We start from the raw sequence: 23,786 nt of genomic DNA on the forward strand, positions 1-23,786 counted from the left end.
ACTGTATTAGATGTGTTGTTCCCCCATCAGAGACTGTATTAGATGTGTTGTCCCCCCATCAGAGACTGTATTAGATGTGTTGTCCCCCCATCAGAGACTGTATTAGATGTGTTGTCCCCCCATCAGAGACTGTATTAGATGTGTTGTTCCCCCCATCAGAGACTGTATTAGATGTGTTGTCCCCCCATCAGAGACTGTATTAGATGTGTTGTCCCCCATCAGAGACTGTATTAGATGTGTTGTCCCCCCATCAGAGACTGTATTAGATGTGTTGTTCCCCCATCAGAGACTGTATTAGATGTGTTGTCCCCCCATCAGAGACTGTATTAGATGTGTTGTCCCCCCCATCAGAGACTGTATTAGATGTGTTGTCCCCCATCAGAGACTGTATTAGATGTGTTGTCCCCCCATCAGAGACTGTATTAGATGTGTTGTTCCCCCCATCAGAGACTGTATTAGATGTGTTGTTCCCCCATCAGAGACTGTATTAGATGTGTTGTTCCCCCCATCAGAGACTGTATTAGATGTGTTGTTCCCCCATCAGAGACTGTATTAGATGTGTTGTCCCCCCCATCAGAGACTGTATTAGATGTGTTGTCCCCCATCAGAGACTGTATTAGATGTGTTGTCCCCCCATCAGAGACTGTATTAGATGTGTCCCCCCCCATCAGAGACTGTATTAGATGTGTTGTCCCCCCATCAGAGACTGTATTAGATGTGTTGCCCCCCCCCATCAGAGACTGTATTAGATGTGTTGTCCCCCCATCAGAGACTGTATTAGATGTGTTGTCCCCCCCATCAGAGACTGTATTAGATGTGTTGTCCCCCCATCAGAGACTGTATTAGATGTGTTGTCCCCCCCCCATCAGAGACTGTATTAGATGTGTTGTTCCCCCATCAGAGACTGTATTAGATGTGTTGTTCCCCCCATCAGAGACTGTATTAGATGTGTTGTTCCCCCCATCAGAGACTGTATTAGATGTGTTGTCCCCCCCCCATCAGAGACTGTATTAGATGTGTTGTCCTCCCCATCAGAGAACATCTAATATTATTATACAGTAATGCTGGCCATACAATACACCACTTCTAAATTCTTAACAACTTGTACTTGCTCACATTTCCCGATTTCCTTCCCAAGTCCTTAATTCCATCCATCCTCAATACAAGAACGTGGGCGCTCACATTACATGGTGATTCCCTATTTAATTAAACAGCAGACTGCTTTATTAGTGTGAACATTATTACGTGCAGAAACATTTATTTATTGTTTTTAAGATAAGCAAGCGCGGAATAGTTGGGGTGGACAGGGACAATATGGACTTCTGTTCGACAGATGGATTTTGGAGGTGAAAACTTAGTTATGTCAAAAACCAAATTTGACAATTTCTCTTCTTAAAATCTGAATTTCAGCGTAACTGGCGGCAGTGAAGACAGGCGCAGGAGAGCAAAACTGGGTAATCAACGGAGCAGTTTTATTCATAAAACCACCGGAAACCAGAACTACAAACAAATGGGTACAAAACACGTCGCGCACCAGAGAAAACGTGCACATGTACTTACAATAAACAATTCCTCACAAAGACATGGGGGGAACAGAGGGTTAAATATACAACATGTCATGGGGGAATTGAGACCAGGTGTGTGGGAAGACAAGACAAAACAAAAGGAAAATTAAAAGTGGATCGATGATGGCTAGAAGACCGGCGACGCCGACCGCCGAGCACCGCCCGAACAAGGAGAGGAATCGATTTCGGTGGAAGTCGTGACAGTAGCCCCCGCTTGACGACACCGCCCTTGGGGACGACCCGGAAGTTGAGGCGCAGAGCGAACCGGATGGAGATGGTGGAACTCCTGCAGCATTGAAGGGTCTAACATGTCCTCGACCGGAACCCAGCACCTCTCCTCCGGACCGTACCCCTCCCACTCCACAAGGAACTGAAGGACCCTCGCCCGGCGCCTCTCCTCCGGGCCGTACCCCTCCCACTCCACAAGGTACTGAAGGCCCCTCGCCCGATGCCTCGAATACAGTATGGAGCGAATGGAGTACGCCGGGGCCCCCTTGATGTCCAGAGGGGGCGGAGAAACATCCCTCACCTCAGACTCCTGGAGCGGGCCAGCCACCACCGGCCTGAGGAGAGACACATGGAACGAGGGGTTAATACGGTAATCTGGGGGAAGTTGTAACCTGTAACAAACCTTGTTCACTCTCCTCAGGACTTTAAATGGCCACATAAACCAGGGCCCAGCTTCCGGCAGTGCAGACGGAGGGGCAGGTTTCGGGTCAAGAGCCAGACCCAGTCCCCCGGTGCGAACACCGGGGCCTCACTGCGGTGACGGTCTGCGCTGTCTTTCTGGCGCAGCACGGCCCGCTGAAGGTGAACACGAGCAGCTTCCCATGTCTCCTCCGTGAGCCTGAACTAGTCGTCCACCGCAGGAGCCTCGGTCTGACTCTGCCGCCACGATGCCAGACTCAGCTGGTGCCCCAGTACGCACTGGAAGGGGGAGAGGTTAGTAGAGGAGTGGCGGAGTGGCGGAGCGAGTTCTGGGCCATCTCTGCCCAGGGCATGAATGCTGCCCACTCCCCCAGCCGGTCTTGGAAATAAGACCTCAGAAACCTACCCACATCCTGGTTTACTCTCTCCACCTGCCCATTACTCTCGGGGTGAAAAGGGGTGTAGCTTCCCTCTGGGCCTAGGAGCCTTACACTGGGCTCACACCGAGCTGGTGGAAACATAAACCCTCACGTCCTTAGTGAAGGTAGGCCACCAGTACCTCCCGCTCAAACAGCGCACTGTCCGACCAATACCAGGATGACCAGAGGAGGGTGACGTTTGGGCCCAATAGATCAACCGGTCACGGACAGCAGACGGGACGTACAGACGCACAGCGGGACACTGGATGGGAGCGGGCTCTGCACACAACGCCTGCTCAATGTCCGCATCCAGCTCCCACACCACCGGCGCTACCAGGCAGGAGGCCAGAAGTATGGGAGTGGGATCCGTGGGCTGCTCCTATGTGTCATACAGCCGGGACAGTACGTCTGCCTTCACGTTCTGGGAGCCTGGTCTGTAGGACAGGGTGAAAACAAAACAGGTGAAAAACATGGCCCACCTTGCCTGACGAGGGTTTAGTCTCCTCGCTGCCCGGATGTACTCCAGATTTCGGTGGTCAGTCCAGATGAGAAAAGGGTGTTTAGCCCCCTCAAGCCAATGTCTCCACGCATTCAAGACCTTTACGACAGCCAACAGCTCCCGGTCCCCCACTTGATATTTTCGCTGAGGCACAGGGGCGGAGTTTCGGTGGAGTACCCGAGCGCTGAGACAGCACAGCTCCTATCCCAGCCTTGGACGCATCCACCTCCACTACGAATGCCAAAGAGGGATCCGGATGGGCCAGCACGGGAGCCGAGGTAAACAGAGCCTTCAGGTGACCAAAAGCCCTTGCTGCCTCAGCCGACCACTGCAGCCGCACCTTCAGCAGTGAGGTAATGGGAGCTGCTACCTGACCAAAACCCCGGATAAACCTCCTGTAGTAGTTGGCAAACCCTAAAAACCACTGCACCTCCTTTACCATGGTGGGAGTCGGCAAATTACGCACAGCTGAAATGCAGTCACTCTCCATCTCCACCCCTGAAGTTGAAATGCGGTAGGAGATGGAAGGAGATGGACTGCTGAAAGAACAGGCATTTCTCAGCCTTGATGTACCCTGCGTACCAGGGACACATGCTCGGCGTGTAGCGGAGTATATCAGAATGTCATCAATATACACCACTACACCCTGCCCGTGCAGGTCCCTGAAAATCTCGTCTACAAAGGCTTGAAAGACTGATGGCGCATTCATCAATTCATACGGCATGATGAGGTACTCATAGTGCCCTGAGGTGGAACTGAAAGCCGTCTTCGACTCGTCTCCCCCCCGGATACACACCAGGTTGTAAGCGCTCCTGAGATCTAGTTTGGTGAAGAAGAAGAGCGCCCCGTGGATTGACTAAATTGCTGCGGCTATGAGTGGTAGTGGGTAACTATACCTCACAGAGATCTGGTTCAGACCTCGATAGTCAATACACGGGTGCAGACCTCCCTCCTTCTTCTTCACAAAAAATAAACTTGAGGAGGCGGGTGAAGTGGAGGACCGAATGTACCCCTGACGCAGTGATTCAGAGACATTCAGAGACATATGTTTCCATAGCCACCGTCTCCTCCTGGCCCTAATGGTTGACTATCTAAGGGAAGGGCACTGCCACGGGAACAATGGGGATCCCTAAACTATAAGCGAACGATCTATCTATAAAATTCCCAGCTGCGCCTGTATCAACGAGCGCCTTATGCTGGGAACGCGGGGAAAACTCAGGAAAAGAAACATACAAAAACATATGTGCAACAGAGGCCTCTGGGTGAGAATGGTGCCGGCTTACCTGGGGTGACGCCAGAGTGACCTGCCTGCTGCCTCGACCCCCAGAGGAACCAACCTGGCACCGACCGGCAGTGTGACCTCTGCGGCCATAGATGGTGCACGATCTGGAACCTCCTCCGGTCTCCCTGCGCACCGCCCCTCCCAGCTCCATGGGTATCAGAGAGGGGGTGTGGGAGGATGGAACCACCAGACCCCGATCTGGATGTCCGCGAGTAGCCAGCAGGTTGTCCAGCCGGATGGACAGGTCCACCACCTGGTCGAATGTGAGGTTGGTGTCTCTGCAGGCCAGCTCCCGACGGACATCCTCGCGCTAACTGCAACGATAATGGTCGATCAGGGCCCTGTCGTTCCATTCCGCGCCGGTGGCCAGGGTCCGAAACTCCAGGTGGAAACTCCTGGGCGCTCCTCGTCCCCTGCCTCAGATGGAAGAGGCGCTCACCCGCCGCTCTACCCTCGGACGGGTGGTCGAAGACTGACCGGAAGCGGCGGGTGAACTCCTCGAAATGGTCCAACGCCGCATCTCCCTCTCTCCACACGGCGTTGGCCCACTCCAGGGCTCTCCCGGTGAGGCACGAGACGAGGGCGGACACCCTCTCTCCACACGGCGTTGGCCCACTCCAGGGCTCTCCCAGTGAGGCACGAGACGAGGGCGGACACCCTCTCTCCACACGGCGTTGGCCCACTCCAGGGCTCCTTCAGTGAGGCACGAGACGAGGGCGGACACCCTCTCTCCACACGGCGTTGGCCCACTCCAGGGCTCTCCCAGTGAGGCACGAGACGAGGGCGGACACCCTCTCTCCACACGGCGTTGGCCCACTCCAGGGCTCTCCCGGTGAGGCACGAGACGAGGGCGGACACCCTCTCTCCACACGGCGTTGGCCCACTCCAGGGCACTCTCGGTGAGGCACGAGACGAGGGCGGACACCCTCTCTCCACACGCCGTTGGCCCACTCCAGGGCTCTCTCGGTGAGGCACGAGACGAGGGCGGACACCCTCTCTCCACACGGCGTTGGCCCACTCCAGGGCTCCTTCAGTGAGGCACGAGACGAGGGCGGACACCCTCTCTCCACACGGCGTTGGCCCACTCCAGGGCTCTCCCAGTGAGGCACGAGACGAGGGCGGACACCCTCTCTCCACACGGCGTTGGCCCACTCCAGGGCTCCTTCAGTGAGGCACGAGACGAGGGCGGACACCCTCTCTCCACACGGCGTTGGCCCACTCCAGGGCTCTCCCAGTGAGGCACGAGACGAGGGCGGACACCCTCTCTCCACACGGCGTTGGCCCACTCCAGGGCTCTCCCGGTGAGGCACGAGACGAGGGCGGACACCCTCTCTCCACACGGCGTTGGCCCACTCCAGGGCTCTCCCGGTGAGGCACGAGACGAGGGCGGACACCCTATCTCCACACGGCGTTGGCCCACTCCAGGGCTCTCCCGGTGAGGCACGAGACGAGGGCGGACACCCTCTCTCCACACGGCGTTGGCCCACTCCAGGGCTCTCCCGGTGAGGCACGAGACGAGGGCGGACACCCTCTCTCCACACGGCGTTGGCCCACTCCAGGGCTCTCCCGGTGAGGCACGAGACGAGGACGGACACCCTATCTCCACACGGCGTTGGCCCACTCCAGGGCACTCTCGGTGAGGCACGAGACGAGGGCGGACACCCTCTCTCCACACGCCGTTGGCCCACTCCAGGGCTCTCTCGGTGAGGCACGAGACGAGGGCGGACACCCTCTCTCCACACGGCGTTGGTCCACTCCAGGGCTCTCCCGGTGAGGCACGAGACAAGGGCGGACACCCTCTCTCCACACGGCGTTGGCCCACTCCAGGGCTCTCCCGGTGAGGCACGAGACGAGGGCGGACACCCTCTCTCCACACGGCGTTGGCCCACTCCAGGGCTCTCCCGGTGAGGCACGAGACGAGGGCGGACACCCTATCTCCACACGGCGTTGGCCCACTCCAGGGCACTCTCGGTGAGGCACGAGACGAGGGCGGACACCCTCTCTCCACACGGCGTTGGCCCACTCCAGGGCTCTCCCTGTGAGGCACGAGACGAGGGCGGACACCCTCTCTCCACACGGCGTTGGCCCACTCCAGGGCTCTCCCAGTGAGGCACGAGACGAGGGCGGACACCCTCACACCTCACGGCGTTGGCCCACTCCAGGGCTCTCCCGGTGAGGCACGAGACGAGGGCGGACACCCTCTCTCCACACGGCGTTGGCCCACTCCAGGGCACTCCCGGTGAGGCACGAGACGAGGGTGGACACCCTCTCTCCACACGGCGTTGGCCCACTCCAGGGCTCTCCCGGTGAGGCACGAGACGAGGGCGGACACCCTCTCTCCACACGGCGTTGGCCCACTCCAGGGCACTCCCGGTGAGGCACGAGACGAGGGCGGACACCCTCTCTCCACACGGCGTTGGCCCACTCCAGGGCTCTCCCGGTGAGGCACGAGACGAGGGCGGAAACCCTCTCACGGTCCGATGGAGCCGCGGGGACGGTGGCCAGATAAAGGTTTAATTGTAACAAGAACAGCAGTTCGCAGCCCTCCCGTCGTACTCCTGGGGCACGGAGAGACGGATCCCACTGGGTTCAGGCGGGAAAGGGGCACTCAGAATAGACCCTGGTTGTGCTGGTGGAGGCACTGGAAGAACTTTTGCCTAACCTTAAATAAAGACCAACTGATATTTTTTATGCATTTTTTTGATATATTAAATGTTGACTTTGTGACTGTGGTAACTAGTGACAGCTGTTGCTTTCCTCTTCTCCATCACTGTCAATAGTCAATGCTGAGTGCTCATTGACTATTGACAGTAGTCCTTATCCAATCGCGTCGCGCGTCGTCGCACTGTTCATACAACAAGATGCATAACCAACATTTTGCGATATCCGACAGGAGTCTGGAGAACGGAACAGCCATCGTCGGTGCGTCCTTGACCTGCTCAAATTGAGCGAACCCCAATGTACTGATCCCAAGTTCATATGATTTCACCCCGTCTAACTTGTGGCGAAAAAATGAGGTGTATGCCCCCGGCAAAATTAACAATATCTTTCAAAATACCTCAGAAAAACAACTTAGCTGCAACTATATCACTATATCACTGTATCAATATATCACTGTATCAATATATCACTGAATCAATATATCACTGAATCAATATATCACTGAATCAATATATCATTGAATCAATATATCACTGAATCAATATATCACTGAATCAATATATCACTATATCACTGTATCAATATATCACTATATCACTGTATCAATATATCACTGAATCAATATATCACTGAATCAATATATCACTGAATCAATATATCACTGAATCAATATATCACTGAATCACTATATCACTGTATCACTGTATCACTGTATCAATATATCACTGTATCACTGTATCAATATATCACTGAATCAATATATCACTGTATCAATATATCACTGAATCAATATATCACTGTATCACTATATCACTGTATCAATATATCACTGTATCAATATATCACTGAATCAATATATCACTGTATCACTGTATCAATATATCACTGAATCAATATATCACTGAATCAATATATCACTGAATCAATATATCACTGTATCACTGTATCAATATATCACTGTATCAATATATCACTATATCAATATATCACTATATCAATGTATCACTATATCACTGTATCACTGTATCACTGTATCAATATATCACTGAATCAATATATCACTGAATCAATATATCACTGAATCAATATATCACTGTATCACTGTATCAATATATCATTATAACACTGTATCAATATATCACTGTATCAATATATCACTGTATCAATATATCACTGTATCACTGTATCAATATATCAATATATCACTGTATCAATATATCAATATAGCACTGAATCAATATATCACTGTATCAATATATCACTGTATCAATATATCACTGTATCAATATATCACTGTATCACTGTATCAATATATCACTGTATCAATATATCACTATAACACTGTATCAATATATCACTGTATCAATATATCACTGTATCAATATATCACTGTATCAATATATCACTGTATCAATATATCACTGAATCAATATATCACTGTATCAATATATCACTGTATCAATATATCACTATATCAATGTATCACTATATCACTGAATCACTGTATCACTGAAACAATATATCACTGTATCACTGTATCAATATATCACTGAATCAATATATCACTGTATCAATATATCACTGTATCAATATATCACTGTATCAATATATCACTGTATCACTGTATCAATATATCACTGTATCACTGTATCACTATATCACTGTATCACTGTATCACTGTATCACTGTATCACTGTATCACTGTATCGATATATCACTGTATCACTGTATCAATATATCACTGAATCAATATATCACTGTATCAATATATCACTGAATCAATATATCACTGAATCAATATATCACTGAATCACTATATCACTGAATCAATATATCACTGTATCACTGTATCACTATATCAATATATCACTGAATCACTATATCACTGTATCACTGTATCACTGTATCAATATATCACTATATCACTGAATCAATATATCACTGTATCACTATATCAATATATCACTGAATCACTATATCACTGTATCACTGTATCAATATATCACTATATCACTGAATCAATATATCACTGTATCACTGTATCACTGTATCAATATATCACTATAACACTGTATCAATATATCACTGTATCAATATATCACTGTGTAGCTCAGTTGGTAGAGCATGGCGCTTGTAACGCCAGGGTAGTGGGTTCGATCCCCGGGACCACCCATACGTAGAATGTATGCACACATGACTGTAAGTCGCTTTGGATAAAAGCGTCTGCTAAATGGCATATATTATTATTATATATTATGAATCAATATATCACTGTATCACTGTATCACTGTATCACTATATCACTGTATCACTGTATCAATATATCACTGAATCAATATATCACTGTATCAATATATCACTGAATCAATATATCACTGAATCAATATATCACTGAATCAATATATCACTGAATCAATATATCACTGTATCACTGTATCAATATATCACTGTATCAATATATCACTATATCAATATATCACTGTATCAATATATCACTATAACACTGTATCAATATATCACTGTATCAATATATCACTGTATCAATATATCACTGTATCACTGTATCAATATATATATATATCACTGTATCAATATATCACTATAACACTGTATCAATATATCACTGTATCAATATATCACTGTATCAATATATCACTGTATCAATATATCACTGTATCACTGTATCAATATATCAATATATCACTGTATCAATATATCACTATAACACTGTATCAATATATCACTGTATCAATATATCACTGTATCAATATATCACTGTATCAATATATCACTGAATCAATATATCACTGTATCAATATATCACTGTATCAATATATCACTATATCAATGTATCACTATATCACTGAATCACTGTATCACTGAAACAATATATCACTGTATCAATATATCACTGTATCACTGTATCAATATATCACTGTATCAATATATCACTGTATCACTGTATCAATATATCACTGAATCAATATATCACTGTATCAATATATCACTGTATCACTGTATCAATATATCACTGTATCAATATATCACTGTATCAATATATCACTGAATCACTGTATCAATATATCACTGTATCACTGTATCACTGTATCAATATATCACTGAATCACTGTATCACTATATCACTGTATCACTGTATCACTGTATCACTATATCACTGTATCACTGTATCACTGTATCAATATATCACTGTATCACTATATCACTGTATCACTATATCACTGTATCACTGTATCAATATATCACTGTATCACTATATCACTGTATCAATATATCACTGTATCACTGTATCACTGTATCAATATATCACTGTATCACTGTATCAATATATCACTGAATCACTGTATCAATATATCACTGTATCACTGTATCAATATATCACTGTATCACTATATCACTGTATCAATATATCACTGAATCAATATATCACTGAATCAATATCTGATGGTGTCTGTCTGTCTGTCTGTCTGTCTGTCTGTCTGTCTGCATGTGTGTGTGTGTAGGTGGGGGGTGCTAAGCTCCTCCCCCCGGTAGCCCTTCAATCAGGCTGAACCTACCTTGCACCTATACACACACACACACACACACACACACACACACACACACACACACACACACACACACACACACACACACACACACACACACACACACACACACACACACACACACATATTATGAAGAACAACCAATACGCATAACTTACATAATAAACCTAATTAATACATAAGCAATCCAACACACTATGTAGTCAGAGCTACACACACACACACACACACACACACACACACACACACACACACACACACACACACACACACACACACACACACACACACACACACACACACACACACACACACACACACACACACACACACACACACACACACACACACACCCCTCTTCCAGTATTCAGAAGTGTGAAACAAAATGCAGCGTCACCTCTGTTAGCTCCATCTAGTTGTCATTGTTTATCCTCCGTCTCTCTCTTCTCTCCTTCTCTCATCTCTCCGTCTCTCTCTTCTCCCATAACGTCCACATCTGACTTTAGAGCAACAGAGACAACAGAGGAGATGTCACTGGGGTTTGGGAAATGTACTGGCCAGATAGACAAGGAACTTTACTGCGCATGCCTAGGAAAAGAGACGCCAGAGAAAACCGCATGATTGCTGGGAGTTTGAGTTCGGGTTTGTCTTCTCTTTCTGGTCGATCTGTGTTCTCCGCAGTAGCGCCGTCTAACCACTAGATGGCAGTGTCACCAATGTATTTCTGACGGACGGCTTGATGAGGATGAAAATCACTAGTGTGAAAAGAATATTCAATTTCTGCCCCGGCCGTCACGAACTGCTCAGCTTTGACAACATGTCCTAGATGTATAAAACTATAAATATAATTATAGACTTACAACCTTGCAAATGCAAAAACTTTCTCACAATACGAATTATATCAAGAGGTTGGAACGTGGAAGGTAAACATATATCAGGTATCAGGCCGGCCCAACAGGTTTATAATGCCTCGACTTCCATTGAATTTTCCTTTATTGGCCTGCTGTGTGTGTGTTAGACACAGAGAGAGAGAGTTGGGTAACTATCTAACTCACCATCACAGGAAGGACAGAACCTTTTTTTTTTTTTAAAGAGTCCTGGTTGTAGTTTCAAACCCTTCCTCTTTACTCAGGAAAACGTGTGTAGGGTCATGTCACAACCGATTACTGTAAACTACATTACCCAATCGAAGAGAGGAGGACATTTCCAGAGCCAGAAATCCCAGTGTTCCTTGCCTTCCTTTTTGCAAGACTATTTGAATGCTAACGCCCATTCCCTCTAACACACACACACACACACACACACACACACACACACACACACACACACACACACACACACACACACACACACACACACACACACACACACACACACACACACACACACACACACACACACACAGGTTCACCCAACAGACACCTCCATCCTTCACCCCCCCCCCTCAGACCCATCAGTGTCTCCTGTTGGGAACAAAGATGTCTTTGACTGGTCGCCTCCAGCTGCACTCAGAGACACAGCCCTGGGAAACACTACAGCCCTGTGTCAACCCCATCACAGGGGGAGAAGAGAGGGAAGAAACGAGGGTGATAGAGAGAGAGAGAGAGAGAGAGAGAGAGAGAGAGAGAGAGAGAGAGAGAGAGAGAGAGAGAGAGAGAGAGAGAGAGAGAGGGAAGAAACGAGGGTGATAGAGAGAGACAGAGAGAGAGTGAGAGAGAGAGAGAGGGGAGAGAGAGAGAGAGGAGAGAGAGGATGGGGATGAGGGAGAGAGAGAGAGAGAGAGAGAGAGAGAGAGAGAGAGAGAGAGAGAGAGAGAGAGAGAGAGAGAGAGAGAGAGAGAGAGAGAGAGAGAGAGAGAGAGAGAGAGAGAGAGAGAGAGAGAGAGAGACAGAGAGAGAGAGAGAGAGAGAGAGAGAGAGAGAGAGAGAGAGAGAGAGAGAGAGAGAGAGAGAGAGAGAGAGAGAGAGAGAGAGAGAGAGAGAGAGGATGGGGATGAGGGAGAGACCCTGAGTGAAAGAGCTACAAAGACAGAGGGATGACAGTGGGGATGAGAAGAGCAGCTGTTCATGGTAGGGCTTACCTCTCTAACTGACTTTAATCATCGTGTACTGCCCATATAGAGCAGCTGTTCATGGCTTACCTCTCTAACTGACTTTAATCATTGTGTACTGCCCTTATAGAGACGCTGTTCATGGCTTACCTCTCTAACTGACTTTAATCATCATGTACTGCCCATATAGAGCAGCTGTGTATATCTGCAAATAATTCAGCACAAACAGAAACTGTGAATTGTTACGTGGGCAAGAATTCATGGAATTGTTTTTAGCTCTAGTCTAGTCTGTAAACACCTGTTGTAGCTCTAGTCTAGTCTGTAAACACCTGTTGTAGCTCTAGTCTAGTCTGTAAACACCTGTTGTAGCTCTAGTCTGTAAAACACCTGTTGTAGCACTAGTCTGTAAACACCTGTTGTAGCTCTAGTCTGTAAACACCTGTTGTAGCTCTAGTCTAGTCTGTAAAACACCTGTTGTAGCTCTAGTCTAGTCTGTAAACACCTGTTGTAGCTCTAGTCTGTAAACACCTATTGTAGCTCTAGTCTAGTCTGTAAAACACCTGTTGTAGCTCTAGTCTAGTCTGTAAACACCTGTTGTAGCTCTAGTCTGTAAACACCTGTTGTAGCTCTAGTCTAGTCTGTAAACACCTGTTGTAGCACTAGTCTGTAAACACCTGTTGTAGCTCTAGTCTGTAAACACCTGTTGTAGCTCTAGTCTAGTCTGTAAAACACCTGTTGTAGCTCTAGTCTAGTCTGTAAACACCTGTTGTAGCTCTAGTTTGTAAAACACCTGTTGTAGCTCTAGTCTGTAAAACACCTGTTGTAGCTCTAGTCTAGTCTGTAAACACCTGTTGTAGCACTAGTCTAGTCTGTAAACACCTGTTGTAGCTCTAGTTTGTAAAACACCTGTTGTAGCTCTAGTCTATAAAACAACTGTTGTAGCTCTAGTCTGTAAAACACCTGTTGTAGCTCTAGTCTAGTCTGTAAAACACCTGTTGTAGCTCTAGTCTATAAAACACCTGTTGTAGCTCTAGTCTATAAAACACCTGTTGTAGCTCTAGTCTGTAAAACACCTGTTGTAGCTCTAGTCTAGTCTGTAAAACACCTGTTGTAGCTCTAGTCTATAAAACACCTGTTGTAGCTCTAGTCTATAAAACACCTGTTGTAGCTCTAGTCTGTAAAACACATGTTGTAGCTCTAGTCTGTAAAACACCTGTTGTAGCTCTAGTCTATAAAACACCTGTTGTAGCTCTAGTCTGTAAAACACCTGTTGTAGCTCTAGTCTAGTCTGTAAACACCTGTTGTAGCTCTAGTCTATAAAACACCTGTTGTAGCTCTAGTCTATAAAACACCTGTTGTAGCTCTAGTCTGTAAACACCTGTTGTAGCTCTAGTCTGTAAACACCTGTTGTAGCACTAGTCTAGTCTGTAAACACCTGTTGTAGCTCTATTCTGTAAACACCTGTTGTAGCTCTAGTCTATAAAACACCTGTTGTAGCTCTAGTCTGTAAACACCTGTTGTAGCTCTAGTCTGTAAAACACCCGTTGTAGCTCTAGTCTATAAACACCTGTTGTAGCTCTAGTCTATAAAACACCTGTTGTAGCTCTAGTCTGTAAAACACCTGTTGTAGCTCTAGTCTATAAAACACCTGTTGTAGCTCTAGTCTGTAAAACACCTGTTGTAGCTCTAGTCTAGTCTGTAAAACACCTGTTGTAGCACTAGTCTAGTCTATAAAACACCTGTTGTAGCTCTAGTCTGTAAAACACCTGTTGTAGCTCTAGTCTAGTCTGTAAACACCTGTTGTAGCTCTAGTCTGTAAACACCTGTTGTAGCTCTAGTCTGTAAACACCTGTTGTAGCTCTAGTCTGTCTGTAAACACCTGTTGTAGCACTAGTCTAGTCTATAAAAACACCTGTTGTAGCTCTAGTCTGTAAAACACCTGTTGTAGCTCTAGTCTAGTCTGTAAACACCTGTTGTAGCTCTAGTCTGTAAACACCTGTTGTAGCTCTAGTCTGTAAACACCTGTTGTAGCACTAGTCTAGTCTATAAAACACCTGTTGTAGCTCTAGTCTGTAAAACACCTGTTGTAGCTCTAGTCTAGTCTGTAAACACCTGTTGTAGCTCTAGTCTGTAAACACCTGCTGTAGCTCTAGTCTGTAAACACCTGTTGTAGCTCTAGTCTAGTCTATAAAACACCTGTTGTAGCTCTAGTCTGTAAACACCTGCTGTAGCTCTAGTCTAGTCTGTAAACACCTGTTGTAGCTCTAGTCTGTAAAACACCTGTTGTAGCACTAGTCTAGTCTATAAAACACCTGTTGTAGCTCTAGTCTGTAAACACCTGTTGTAGCTCTAGTCTAGTCTGTAAACACCTGTTGTAGCTCTAGTCTGTAAACACCTGTTGTAGCTCTAGTCTAGTCTGTAAACACCTGTTGTAGCTCTAGTCTAGTCTGTAAAACACCTGTTGTAGCTCTAGTCTGTAAACACCTGTTGTAGCTCTAGGCTAGTCTGTAAAACACCTGTTGTAGCTCTAGTCTGTAAACACCTATTGTAGTACTAGTCTAGTCTATAAAACACCTGTTGTAGCTCTAGTCTGTAAAACACCTGTTGTAGCTCTAGTCTGTAAAACACCTGTTGTAGCTCTAGTCTAGTCTGTAAACACCTGTTGTAGCTCTAGTCTATAAACACCTGTTGTAGCTCTAGTCTGTAAAACACCTGTTGTAGCACTAGTCTAGTCTAAAAAACACCTGTTGTAGCTCTAGTCTGTAAACACCTGTTGTAGCTCTAGTCTGTAAAACACCTGTTGTAGCTCTAGTCTGTAAACACCTGTTGTAGCTCTAGTCTGTAAAACACCTGTTGTAGCTCTAGTCTAGTCTGTAAACACCTGTTGTAGCACTAGTCTAGTCTGTAAACACCTGTTGTAGCTCTAGTCTGTAAACACCTGTTGTAGCTCTAGTCTGTAAACACCTGTTGTAGCTCTAGTCTGTAAACACCTGTTGTAACTCTAGTCTGTAAACACCTATTGTAGTACTAGTCTAGTCTGTAAACACCTGTTGTAGCTCTAGTCTGTAAACACCTATTGTAGTACTAGTCTAGTCTGTAAACACCTGTTGTAGCTCTAGTCTGTAAACACCTATTGTAGTACTAGTCTAGTCTGTAAACACCTGTTGTAGCTCTAGTCTAGTCTGTAAACACCTGTTGTATCTCTAGTCTGTAAACACCTGTTGTAGCTCTAGTCTGTAAAACACCTGTTGTAGCACTAGTCTAGTCTATAAAACACCTGTTGTAGCTCTAGTCTGTAAACACCTGTTGTAGCTCTAGTCTGTAAAACACCTGTTGTAGCTCTAGTCTGTAAACACCTGTTGTAGCTCTAGTCTGTAAAACACCTGTTGTAGCTCTAGTCTAGTCTGTAAACACCTGTTGTAGCACTAGTCTAGTCTGTAAACACCTGTTGTAGCTCTAGTCTGTAAACACCTGTTGTAGCTCTAGTCTGTAAACACCTGTTGTAGCTCTAGTCTGTAAACACCTATTGTAGTACTAGTCTAGTCTGTAAACACCTGTTGTAGCTCTAGTCTGTAAACACCTATTGTAGTACTAGTCTAGTCTGTAAACACCTGTTGTAGCTCTAGTCTGTAAACACCTATTGTAGTACTAGTCTAGTCTGTAAACACCTGTTGTAGCTCTAGTCTAGTCTGTAAACACCTGTTGTATCTCTAGTCTGTAAACACCTGTTGTAGCTCTAGTCTATAAAACACCTGTTGTAGCTCTAGTCTGTAAAACACATGTTGTAGCTCTAGTCTGTAAAACACCTGTTGTAGCTCTAGTCTATAAAACACCTGTTGTAGCTCTAGTCTGTAAAACACCTGTTGTAGCTCTAGTCTAGTCTGTAAACACCTGTTGTAGCTCTAGTCTATAAAACACCTGTTGTAGCTCTAGTCTATAAAACACCTGTTGTAGCTCTAGTCTGTAAACACCTGTTGTAGCTCTAGTCTGTAAACACCTGTTGTAGCACTAGTCTAGTCTATAAACACCTGTTGTAGCTCTATTCTGTAAACACCTGTTGTAGCTCTAGTCTATAAAACACCTGTTGTAGCTCTAGTCTGTAAACACCTGTTGTAGCTCTAGTCTGTAAAACACCCGTTGTAGCTCTAGTCTATAAACACCTGTTGTAGCTCTAGTCTATAAAACACCTGTTGTAGCTCTAGTCTGTAAAACACCTGTTGTAGCTCTAGTCTATAAAACACCTGTTGTAGCTCTAGTCTGTAAAACACCTGTTGTAGCTCTAGTCTAGTCTGTAAAACACCTGTTGTAGCACTAGTCTAGTCTATAAAACACCTGTTGTAGCTCTAGTCTGTAAACACCTGCTGTAGCTCTAGTCTGTAAACACCTGCTGTAGCTCTAGTCTAGTCTGTAAACACCTGTTGTAGCTCTAGTCTGTAAACACCTGTTGTAGCTCTAGTCTGTAAACACCTGTTGTAGCACTAGTCTAGTCTATAAAACACCTGTTGTAGCTCTAGTCTGTAAAACACCTGTTGTAGCTCTAGTCTAGTCTGTAAACACCTGTTGTAGCTCTAGTCTGTAAACACCTGTTGTAGCTCTAGTCTAGTCTATAAACACCTGTTGTAGCTCTAGTCTGTAAAACACCTGTTGTAGCTCTAGTCTAGTCTGTAAACACCTGTTGTAGCTCTAGTCTATAAAACACCTGTTGTAGCTCTAGTCTATAAAACACCTGTTGTAGCTCTAGTCTGTAAACACCTGTTGTAGCTCTAGTCTGTAAACACCTGTTGTAGCACTAGTCTAGTCTGTAAACACCTGTTGTAGCTCTATTCTGTAAACACCTGTTGTAGCTCTAGTCTATAAAACACCTGTTGTAGCTCTAGTCTGTAAACACCTGTTGTAGCTCTAGTCTGTAAAACACCCGTTGTAGCTCTAGTCTATAAACACCTGTTGTAGCTCTAGTCTATAAAACACCTGTTGTAGCTCTAGTCTGTAAAACACCTGTTGTAGCTCTAGTCTATAAAACACCTGTTGTAGCTCTAGTCTGTAAAACACCTGTTGTAGCTCTAGTCTAGTCTGTAAAACACCTGTTGTAGCACTAGTCTAGTCTATAAAACACCTGTTGTAGCTCTAGTCTGTAAAACACCTGTTGTAGCTCTAGTCTAGTCTGTAAACACCTGTTGTAGCTCTAGTCTGTAAACACCTGCTGTAGCTCTAGTCTGTAAACACCTGCTGTAGCTCTAGTCTAGTCTGTAAACACCTGTTGTAGCTCTAGTCTGTAAACACCTGTTGTAGCTCTAGTCTGTAAACACCTGTTGTAGCACTAGTCTAGTCTATAAAACACCTGTTGTAGCTCTAGTCTGTAAAACACCTGTTGTAGCTCTAGTCTAGTCTGTAAACACCTGTTGTAGCTCTAGTCTGTAAACACCTGTTGTAGCTCTAGTCTGTAAACACCTGTTGTAGCACTAGTCTAGTCTATAAAACACCTGTTGTAGCTCTAGTCTGTAAAACACCTGTTGTAGCTCTAGTCTAGTCTGTAAACACCTGTTGTAGCTCTAGTCTGTAAACACCTGCTGTAGCTCTAGTCTGTAAACACCTGTTGTAGCTCTAGTCTAGTCTATAAAACACCTGTTGTAGCTCTAGTCTGTAAACACCTGCTGTAGCTCTAGTCTAGTCTGTAAACACCTGTTGTAGCTCTAGTCTGTAAAACACCTGTTGTAGCACTAGTCTAGTCTATAAAACACCTGTTGTAGCTCTAGTCTGTAAACACCTGTTGTAGCTCTAGTCTAGTCTGTAAACATCTGTTGTAGCTCTAGTCTGTAAACACCTGTTGTAGCTCTAGTCTAGTCTGTAAACACCTGTTGTAGCTCTAGTCTAGTCTGTAAAACACCTGTTGTAGCTCTAGTCTGTAAACACCTGTTGTAGCTCTAGTCTAGTCTGTAAAACACCTGTTGTAGCTCTAGTCTGTAAACACCTATTGTAGTACTAGTCTAGTCTATAAAACACCTGTTGTAGCTCTAGTCTGTAAAACACCTGTTGTAGCTCTAGTCTGTAAAACACCTGTTGTAGCTCTAGTCTAGTCTGTAAACACCTGTTGTAGCTCTAGTCTATAAACACCTGTTGTAGCTCTAGTCTGTAAAACACCTGTTGTAGCACTAGTCTAGTCTAAAAAACACCTGTTGTAGCTCTAGTCTGTAAACACCTGTTGTAGCTCTAGTCTGTAAAACACCTGTTGTAGCTCTAGTCTGTAAACACCTGTTGTAGCTCTAGTCTGTAAAACACCTGTTGTAGCTCTAGTCTAGTCTGTAAACACCTGTTGTAGCACTAGTCTAGTCTGTAAACACCTGTTGTAGCTCTAGTCTGTAAACACCTGTTGTAGCTCTAGTCTGTAAACACCTGTTGTAACTCTAGTCTGTAAACACCTATTGTAGTACTAGTCTAGTCTGTAAACACCTGTTGTAGCTCTAGTCTGTAAACACCTATTGTAGTACTAGTCTAGTCTGTAAACACCTGTTGTAGCTCTAGTCTGTAAACACCTATTGTAGTACTAGTCTAGTCTGTAAACACCTGTTGTAGCTCTAGTCTAGTCTGTAAACACCTGTTGTATCTCTAGTCTGTAAACACCTGTTGTAGCTCTAGTCTGTAAAACACCTGTTGTAGCACTAGTCTAGTCTATAAAACACCTGTTGTAGCTCTAGTCTGTAAACACCTGTTGTAGCTCTAGTCTGTAAAACACCTGTTGTAGCTCTAGTCTGTAAACACCTGTTGTAGCTCTAGTCTGTAAAACACCTGTTGTAGCTCTAGTCTAGTCTGTAAACACCTGTTGTAGCACTAGTCTAGTCTGTAAACACCTGTTGTAGCTCTAGTCTGTAAACACCTGTTGTAGCTCTAGTCTGTAAACACCTGTTGTAGCTCTAGTCTGTAAACACCTATTGTAGTACTAGTCTAGTCTGTAAACACCTGTTGTAGCTCTAGTCTGTAAACACCTATTGTAGTACTAGTCTAGTCTGTAAACACCTGTTGTAGCTCTAGTCTGTAAACACCTATTGTAGTACTAGTCTAGTCTGTAAACACCTGTTGTAGCTCTAGTCTAGTCTGTAAACACCTGTTGTATCTCTAGTCTGTAAACACCTGTTGTAGCTCTAGTCTATAAAACACCTGTTGTAGCTCTAGTCTGTAAAACACATGTTGTAGCTCTAGTCTGTAAAACACCTGTTGTAGCTCTAGTCTATAAAACACCTGTTGTAGCTCTAGTCTGTAAAACACCTGTTGTAGCTCTAGTCTAGTCTGTAAACACCTGTTGTAGCTCTAGTCTATAAAACACCTGTTGTAGCTCTAGTCTATAAAACACCTGTTGTAGCTCTAGTCTGTAAACACCTGTTGTAGCTCTAGTCTGTAAACACCTGTTGTAGCACTAGTCTAGTCTATAAACACCTGTTGTAGCTCTATTCTGTAAACACCTGTTGTAGCTCTAGTCTATAAAACACCTGTTGTAGCTCTAGTCTGTAAACACCTGTTGTAGCTCTAGTCTGTAAAACACCCGTTGTAGCTCTAGTCTATAAACACCTGTTGTAGCTCTAGTCTATAAAACACCTGTTGTAGCTCTAGTCTGTAAAACACCTGTTGTAGCTCTAGTCTATAAAACACCTGTTGTAGCTCTAGTCTGTAAAACACCTGTTGTAGCTCTAGTCTAGTCTGTAAAACACCTGTTGTAGCACTAGTCTAGTCTATAAAACACCTGTTGTAGCTCTAGTCTGTAAACACCTGCTGTAGCTCTAGTCTGTAAACACCTGCTGTAGCTCTAGTCTAGTCTGTAAACACCTGTTGTAGCTCTAGTCTGTAAACACCTGTTGTAGCTCTAGTCTGTAAACACCTGTTGTAGCACTAGTCTAGTCTATAAAACACCTGTTGTAGCTCTAGTCTGTAAAACACCTGTTGTAGCTCTAGTCTAGTCTGTAAACACCTGTTGTAGCTCTAGTCTGTAAACACCTGTTGTAGCTCTAGTCTGTAAACACCTGTTGTAGCACTAGTCTAGTCTATAAAACACCTGTTGTAGCTCTAGTCTGTAAAACACCTGTTGTAGCTCTAGTCTAGTCTGTAAACACCTGTTGTAGCTCTAGTCTGTAAACACCTGCTGTAGCTCTAGTCTGTAAACACCTGTTGTAGCTCTAGTCTAGTCTATAAAACACCTGTTGTAGCTCTAGTCTGTAAACACCTGCTGTAGCTCTAGTCTAGTCTGTAAACACCTGTTGTAGCTCTAGTCTGTAAAACACCTGTTGTAGCACTAGTCTAGTCTATAAAACACCTGTTGTAGCTCTAGTCTGTAAACACCTGTTGTAGCTCTAGTCTAGTCTGTAAACACCTGTTGTAGCTCTAGTCTGTAAACACCTGTTGTAGCTCTAGTCTAGTCTGTAAACACCTGTTGTAGCTCTAGTCTAGTCTGTAAAACACCTGTTGTAGCTCTAGTCTGTAAACACCTGTTGTAGCTCTAGTCTAGTCTGTAAAACACCTGTTGTAGCTCTAGTCTGTAAACACCTATTGTAGTACTAGTCTAGTCTATAAAACACCTGTTGTAGCTCTAGTCTGTAAAACACCTGTTGTAGCTCTAGTCTGTAAAACACCTGTTGTAGCTCTAGTCTAGTCTGTAAACACCTGTTGTAGCTCTAGTCTATAAACACCTGTTGTAGCTCTAGTCTGTAAAACACCTGTTGTAGCACTAGTCTAGTCTATAAAACACCTGTTGTAGCTCTAGTCTGTAAACACCTGTTGTAGCTCTAGTCTGTAAAACACCTGTTGTAGCTCTAGTCTGTAAACACCTGTTGTAGCTCTAGTCTGTAAAACACCTGTTGTAGCTCTAGTCTAGTCTGTAAACACCTGTTGTAGCACTAGTCTAGTCTGTAAACACCTGTTGTAGCTCTAGTCTGTAAACACCTGTTGTAGCTCTAGTCTGTAAACACCTGTTGTAACTCTAGTCTGTAAACACCTATTGTAGTACTAGTCTAGTCTGTAAACACCTGTTGTAGCTCTAGTCTGTAAACACCTATTGTAGTACTAGTCTAGTCTGTAAACACCTGTTGTAGCTCTAGTCTGTAAACACCTATTGTAGTACTAGTCTAGTCTGTAAACACCTGTTGTAGCTCTAGTCTAGTCTGTAAACACCTGTTGTATCTCTAGTCTGTAAACACCTGTTGTAGCTCTAGTCTGTAAAACACCTGTTGTAGCACTAGTCTAGTCTATAAAACACCTGTTGTAGCTCTAGTCTGTAAACACCTGTTGTAGCTCTAGTCTGTAAAACACCTGTTGTAGCTCTAGTCTGTAAACACCTGTTGTAGCTCTAGTCTGTAAAACACCTGTTGTAGCTCTAGTCTAGTCTGTAAACACCTGTTGTAGCACTAGTCTAGTCTGTAAACACCTGTTGTAGCTCTAGTCTGTAAACACCTGTTGTAGCTCTAGTCTGTAAACACCTGTTGTAGCTCTAGTCTGTAAACACCTATTGTAGTACTAGTCTAGTCTGTAAACACCTGTTGTAGCTCTAGTCTGTAAACACCTATTGTAGTACTAGTCTAGTCTGTAAACACCTGTTGTAGCTCTAGTCTGTAAACACCTATTGTAGTACTAGTCTAGTCTGTAAACACCTGTTGTAGCTCTAGTCTAGTCTGTAAACACCTGTTGTTGTATTAGCTCTTACTAGCACAGCCTCGAGCTTTGTTCAACTGTCAAACTGTCAAACCCATTTACGCCAATGTTTTTAAAACAATGTCAATGTAAACAAACACTGTATAGCCTCATAACATGGTTAAAACGATAACTCTGATCTCATCGATGGTCCATAGCTCTTTCTATGAATTTGAGAGTGGTGAAATGTCTCACATGCCTCAGGTTTTTACCAAAACAGAGGCGGGGTGGCTTGTTATTGTTTCATCTTCATGCCTTTAAATTGGATGAAGTAACTGTCAGTCCCCCTGAAAAAGAGTGAAAATAAAAACAACTCAAATTAAAATGTTTAACTTGAACTGGTCTTCTGGTTTTAATACCATATATCTCTTTAACATCTCTACAGTCATTAGACTGTCTCTAGGCTAGCTAACACAGTAGTCAGTAGACTGTCTCTAGGCTAGCTAACACAGTAGTCAGTAGACTGTCTCTAGGCTAGCTAACACAGTAGTCAGTAGACTGTCTCTAGGCTAGCTAACACAGTAGTCAGTAGACTGTCTCTAGGCTAGCTAACACAGTAGTCAGTAGACTGTCTCTAGGCTAGCTAACACAGTAGTCAGTAGACTGTCTCTAGGCTAGCTAACACAGAGGTCAGTAGACTGTCTCTAGGCTAGCTAACACAGAGGTCAGTAGACTGTCTCTAGGCTAGCTAACACAGTAGTCAGTAGACTGTCTCTAGGCTAGCTAACACAGTAGTCAGTAGACTGTCTCTAGGCTAGCTAACACAGTAGTCAGTAGACTGTCTCTAGGCTAGCTAACACAGTAGTCAGTAGACTGTCTCTAGGCTAGCTAACACAGAGGTCAGTAGACTGTCTCTAGGCTAGCTAACACAGTAGTCAGTAGACTGTCTCTAGGCTAGCTAACACAGAGGTCAGTAGACTGTCTCTAGGCTAGCTAACACAGTAGTCAGTAGACTGTCTCTAGGCTAGCTAACACAGAGGTCAGTAGACTGTCTCTAGGCTAGCTAACACAGTAGTCAGTAGACTGTCTCTAGGCTAGCTAACACAGTAGTCAGTAGACTGTCTCTAGGCTAGCTAACACAGTAGTCAGTAGACTGTCTCTAGGCTAGCTAACACAGTAGTCAGTAGAGTGTCTCTAGGCTGGCTAACACAGTAGTCAGTAGACTGTCTCTAGGCTGGCTAACACAGTAGTCAGTAGACTGTCTCTAGGCTAGCTAACACAGAGGTCAGTAGACTGTCTCTCTCTCCTCCTGCTGATGCCTCTATTGATGCTTCTACTTGGTTCACTGCTTTCTCTCTCTCTCTCTCTCTCTCTCTCTCTCTCTCTCTCTCTCTCTCTCTCTCTGTCACCTCCTCCCCCTTTCACACATCACACGCAAACACACAGTCACTCACTCACACACACACACACCCCATACTGATGAGAGT

The sequence above is a fragment of the Oncorhynchus gorbuscha genome, linkage group LG19, assembly GCF_021184085.1.
Source record: "Oncorhynchus gorbuscha isolate QuinsamMale2020 ecotype Even-year linkage group LG19, OgorEven_v1.0, whole genome shotgun sequence".
Classification (NCBI taxonomy): domain Eukaryota; kingdom Metazoa; phylum Chordata; class Actinopteri; order Salmoniformes; family Salmonidae; genus Oncorhynchus; species Oncorhynchus gorbuscha.